Genomic DNA, 6,746 nt, shown 5'->3' with positions numbered 1-6,746 from the left:
AGCGGAGGACAAACACTGCCAGACTGATGCATTCTGAACGGATCCGCATCCACTCAGAATGCATTAGGGCTGGACGGATCCGTTCGGGGCCGCTTGTGAGAGCCTTCAAACGGAACTCACAAGCGGAGCCCCGAACGCAAGTGTGAAAGTAGCCTAACTAAGTTGTTTTTTGCCGGTTTTATAAGTCCAGGATTGCTCATAAAGGTAACATTTTTATTAACCGTAAGGCTGCTAGAAAGCTATGGGAAGGGTTAAAAAGGTGAAACTTTAATGACAGACTCCCTTTAAAGTAGTAAAGCATAAAAACTATACAAATTAGGTATCTCCATAACCATAGAATAATGTTTACGTCATTACCAGATAGTGAACACTGCAAGAAACCTCAAAAACAATGGTGAAATCATGTTTTTTTTTACAGTCCAGCCTTGTGGCCATGTTTAAGCAGCCCCAGTAACATGTTGTACCTAGTGAAAAAGTCACCTGCTCCCCCATTGCTGTGTTGTAGCTGGTACTCGCTCTGATGCTCAGTTGGGCCGTAGAGTGATGGGTAGGGCTCACCTTACTTCCCTTCGGAGCACACCCTAGTCTTGGGGTTCTCCTGCCTGATGGTGTTTTGGGGTGCACTTGATTATGATAAATTGTAAAGTGTAAGACAGGGTCCCATGTAGTGACGGAGGCAATGATGAGGCAGTTTTGCCTTCAAACAATTATTTACTGAAGTTTCAAGTTTACGCACATAAGTCACAGTTCTCAGCATGCATGGGCCTGCAGATATTACAGGGTACACGGCTGCAAAAGTAGTAAATAGGCCAAGATGTCTCTTTAGGGCCTCATGTACATGACCGTTGTTGTGTTCCGTTCCGCAAAATGGGGTTCCGTGATCCGTTTCCGTGTGTCTTCCTTTATTTTTGGAGGATCACCAGACATGAAGGAAAGTAAAAAAAAAAGTCTAAGTCAAGTTTGCCATGCAAATGATAGGAAAAAAAATCACGAAAAAACAGAACAACAGACATGGAATGAAACAACGGTCGTGTGCATGAGGCTTAAAGGGAATAGTCAGCTTCAAAACACCTCCAAACTGGAGTAAGCAGTGTATAGCGTATGTGCTGCGGAATCACTATGTCATCTTTATCTTCTGACTCTCTTGATCTCCATGTATACTCCATGAATGAAACAAATACAACTTTGAAAAAAAAGATAGAACAGAGAACACTTCAGGGGGTGTCGGGAGGAAGGAGAGGGGTAGGGTAAGAGAGCTTGCGGGGAATAATTGCCTAATGTTGAAAAATGGCTGTAGTAAAATATATAAGTTCCGAGGAGTGATAACATCCGAGAGGGGTATGCGGAGTATATCAAGATTTGAAGGTCCTAAACTCGGCACAGACTTCCTACGTGGCCTGAAATGTACCGTATTTTTCGCCGTATAAGACGCACCTAGGTTTTTGGGGAGGAAAATAAGAAAAAATATATTTTTAACCAAAAAGTGTGCTGTGTGTTTGGAACTAATGGTGGTCTGTGGATGGCACTATTACTGGGGATCTGTGGATGACGGACACTGTTATGGGGGGGGATCTGTGGATGACGGACACTGTTATGGGGGGATCTGTGGATGACGGACACTGTTATGGGGGGGATATGTGGATGACGGACACTTATGGGGGGATCTGTGGATGACGGACACTGTTATGGGGGGGATCTGTGGATGACGGACACTTATGGGGGGATCTGTGGATGACGGACACTGTTATGGGGGGGATCTGTGGATGACGGACACTGTTATGGGGGGGATCTGTGGATGACAGACACTGTTATGGGGGGGATCTGTGGATGACGGACACTGTTATGGGGGGGATCTGTGGATGACGGACACTTATGGGGGGGATCTGTGGATGACGGACACTTATGGGGGGATCTGTGGATGACTGACACTTATGGGGGGGATCTGTGGATGACTGACACTTATGGGGGGGATCTGTGGATGACGGACACTGTTATGGGGGGGATCTGTGGATGACGGACACTTATGGGGGGATCTGTGGATGACGGACACTGTTATGGGGGGGATCTGTGGATGACGGACACTGTTATGGGGGGGATCTGTGGATGACTGAAACTTATGGGGGGGGTCTGTGGATGACTGACACTTATGGGGGGGATCTGTGGATGACTGACACTTATGGGGGGGATCTGTGGATGACTGACACTTATGGGGGGGATCTGTGGATGACTGACACTTATGGGGGGGATCTGTGGATGACTGACACTTATGGGGGGGATCTGTGGATGACTGACACTTATGGGGGGGATCTGTGGATGACTGACACTTATGGGGGGGATCTGTGGATGACTGACACTTATGGGGGGGATCTGTGGATGACTGACACTTATGGGGGGATCTGTGGATGACTGACACTTATGGGGGGGATCTGTGGATGACTGACACTTATGGGGGGGATCTGTGGATGACTGACACTTATGGGGGGGATCTGTGGATGACTGACACTTATGGGGGGGATCTGTGGATGACTGACACTTATGGGGGGGATCTGTGGATGACTGACACTTATCGGGGGGGGGGGGGGGGAATCTGTGGCTGGCACTTACAGGGGGGGGGATCTGTGGCTGGCACTGTTACAGGGGGGGGGGGATCTGTGGCTGGCACTGTTACGGGGGGGGGGGGATCTGTGGCTGGCACTGTTATATATGTGTCATCCACAGACCCCCCCCACCCCATAACTGTGCCATCCACAGATCCCCCGCCGCTCCAGTATACAAATATAAGATGTCTTATTCAATTAATAGTTATTAAACATGCCCCCCAACTCCTAATAGTACCTTACATCCTAACCGCTTCAGTACAATGGAGGCAGGCAGGCCGGGGGACTCACTGATGTCACTTGCCTGCTTCAGTCATAAAGTAGGCGGCGCAGGCACGTGACATCAGGGAGTTACGCTGCCGCCCGCCCGGCCTGCCGGCATTGTACTGAAGCGCTTAGGATTTAAGGTACTATTAGGAATAAAGGGGCATATTTAATAACAATTAAATAAGACATTTAATATTAGTATACCGGAGCGGCGGGGCTATAGTACAGTGACTGCACCGCCCCGCCGCTATTGCTGGCCCCAGCTCCTCCTCCCAGTCCCTCCCCGAGTCCCCACTTGCTTTACATCGCAGCTTGCGATGTAAAACTGACAGCATTCGCCGTATAAGACGCAGGGGCATTTCCCCCCCATTTTGGGGGGAGAAAAAGTGCATCTTATACGGCGAAAAATACGGTACTTATATTTATAAGCCAATTCCCCTAAGGCTAGTTTCACACTTGCGGCAGAGTGATCCGGCAAGCAGTTCCGTTGCCAGAACTGCCTGCCGGATCAGTCAAAACGTATGCCAACTGATGGCATTTGGAAGACTGATCAGGATCCTGATCTGTCTTACAAATGGATTAAAATGCCGGATCCGTCTTTCCGATGTCATCCGAAAAAACTGATCCGGAATTAATTTTTTTAACCTTTATTTCGGTCTGAGCATTGACGTATCTGGCACTAATACATTCCTATGGGGAAAAAAAAATGACGGATCCGGCATTCAGGCAAGTGTTCCGTTTTTTTGTCCAGAGATAAAACTGTAGCATGCTGCGGTTTTATCTTTTGTCTGATCAGTCAAAAAGACTGAACTGAAGACATCCTGAACGGATTGCTCTCCATTTAGAATGCATGGGGTGCAGAGGATTCCGCTGTGCGGGCACAGGAAGGAGCAGCGATGTGTGCTCCGGACAGTACAGCCGTCTCTGCAGCACATATTATAGAAACTAGAATACGTACTTTCCATACATGGCTACGGCGTACGAATTCTGTATGTGCTGCAGTGAAAAGCGCTGTAGACAGGCCCTAACTTTGAGGTCCTGCTTTGATAGGAAAAATAAAATCAATGAATATAAAATATTACAAAAATTATTATTAGGGTATTTCTATTTGGAATGTTGAAAGGGGTTCTTCTGGCTATATAAGGGTACTTTCACACTAGCGTTATGCTTTTCCGGTAAAGGGCCTCAATACCAGAAAAAAACCGCATCACTTTTGTCCTAATACATTCTGAATGGATTGTTCAGTATGCATCAGGATGTACGGTATTTGACTGGACAAAATCCCGGAACAATACCGCACTTGCCGGATCCGGCATTCATTTCCATAGAGATGCATTAATGCTGGATCCGGTACCAAGTGTTCCGAAAATTGCTGCATCACTGGATCCGGTTTTCCGGTCTGCGCATGTGCTGCTGGACCTGGCAGGCAGTTCCGTTGCCAGAACTGTGTGCAAGTACCCTAAGAAATATCGGACATTTCATTTGTCCTGTGCAAGTTCAGTTTATTACTTTATTTTATCCACTTATATGGCCCCAACATATTCTGCAGCAATTATAAAATCAATTCCTTATTTTTAGCCTTTAATTTTGTGAGCCTAGCAGGTTCACTGAAGGGCGAGTCTAATCCCCAATATTGCAAGTTCAATATTTCTGTATCCGCGCTGCTCTTTTTCAGGAGGAACAGTAGAAGAGCTCTCACTTTAAGGGCTGTTTCACACGAGCGGATGCCGTGCGTGACATCCGCTCCGTGAATGACAGCCAAGACCCGATGCGGACAGCAGAAGCACGGAGCAGTAACATGACTGATAATGCTCCGTGCCTCTCTGTGATCTCTTTACTACGAGATCACAGTGAGATAAAGTGGTCACTGTGATTTCATAGTAAAGAGATCACAGAGAGGCACGGAGCATTATCAATCATGTTACTGCTCCGTGCTTCTGCTGTCCGCATCGGGTCTTGGCTGTCATTCACAGAGCGGATGTCACGCACGGCATCCACTAGTGTGAAACAGCCCTAAGGCTGCATGAACACGGTCTGTGTGATACTGGCCTGGATTTCTTCAGTGTGCAGGATGCGCACGGCGTCATAGCAACAAATGACGCCGTGCGCTCCTGCACTCTGAAGAAATCCAGGCCGGTATCACACGGACCGTGTTCCACGGACGTGTGAATGCAGCCTAAGTGCGGCCCGTCAGCTCACAAAGGAGAAGAACCTCTGCTAGTGAAGCACCTACTTACATATCTGTATTCCTCACCCGCATATCACCCCGTCAGGGAGTTACACATTGTCCAGGGCCACCCTTATCTCTTGTATCTTGCATCTCAAAGACATTGAATACTTCCAATAGTAAAATACAATTACTTAAAATCACATATAAAAGGATTTAATCTTACAAGATTGCAGCTTTAAAATCGCCCATAGACAATACTAAACCACCCGTCCTGGGTTTTGCCTTGGCTTCCTCAGGAGAAGGAAGGAGGCTGTGGTGAAACCAAAATGGAATCAGTGAGTGACTACACTGCTCCATAGTCCGCAGCGCTTTACAGACATTGGCATCCAGCAGTCCCCAATGGGGCTCACAGTCTAAGCTCAGGATGTCTTTGGAGTGCGGGAGGAAACCCACACAAACATGAGGAGAACATCCAAACTCCATGCAGATGTTGTCCTTGGTCGGATTCAAACCTAGGATCCCAGTGCTAACCACTGAGCCACCCTGCTGCCCTCCTAAAGGCTCTTCCCCCTCGGGTCCTAACAGGAGGTGTTCCCCTCTCTTCCTGTTCAGCTGCATTTACTATTATGCAGTTGAGCAGAGAGAGAAAGGTGCACATCCAGTCAGAACCCAAGGGGACAATCCCACATCCTGTGTGAGGACAGCAGAGACGGCGGCGTGAAGGACGGGTAGGTACTAACTAAACTATCTTTCTTCCACGGGACAGGTAAAAAGGCCGGATTTCCCAAAAAGCCTCCAGAACTCCTTTAAACTGTCTGGTGTAAGGCTACTTTCACCCTTGCGTTTTTGCCTGATCTGTCGTGGATCAACAAAAACGCTTCCATTACTGATAATCCAACCGTCTGCATCCGTCATGAACGGATCCAGTTGTGTTATCTTTAACATAGCCAAGACGGATCAGTCATGAACACCACTGAAAGTCAATAAGAGAAGGATCAGTTTTCTATTGTGTCTGAGAAAACGGATTCGTCCCCATTGACTTGCATTGTGGGTCACGACGAATCCGTTTTGCTCCGCATCCCAGGGTGGCTTGCTCTCCGGTATGAGACCGCAACCAAACCAAACAGAATGCATTTTGGAGCGTTCCGTTCAGACCCCCATTGACAATGAATGGGGATAAAATTTAAGTCCCCCCCCCCCCCCCCTGTATTAAGATCCTCTGCCGGATCTCAATACCGGAAAATGTAAACGTTAGTGTGAAACTAGTCCAACACTAAGGTCTTTCTGTTGTGGTTGTTCACTTTGAACGCTGCCGTGAGCGGACACCTTCAGCGACCCCAAGTGGCATGGTCCGCACGCCTCGCTTCCGGTCACGGCTTTAAACTGCCAGCCTGCAAACTGTAAGCACTGGGATGCAGACACCACGCGGCCATACCTCCTAACTTTTAAAAATTGCAAAGAGGGGCAATATACGCCGGCTCCACCACGACCGCAGCAGCCGGGGATCGGCTCGGGGAGCTTAAGGTCCTTTATTTTATTTACAGCATGTGCAGCCCCTGGGACTACCGTTTTCTTGCGCTTCAATATCCATTTAGATATTAGCTCATACATAGTATTGAGCGAACTTGTGTTTTAAGTCTGGCGTCTAAAGTTCGAGTTATCGAAGAATCGCGTTATGGATTCTAAATTACGTTATGGTCCGTGGTAGCGGA

The sequence above is a fragment of the Bufo gargarizans genome, chromosome 5, assembly GCF_014858855.1.
Source record: "Bufo gargarizans isolate SCDJY-AF-19 chromosome 5, ASM1485885v1, whole genome shotgun sequence".
Lineage (NCBI taxonomy): Eukaryota > Metazoa > Chordata > Amphibia > Anura > Bufonidae > Bufo > Bufo gargarizans.
The sequence above is the reverse complement of the archived record's forward strand: the minus strand, read 5'-3'. Positions refer to the sequence as shown.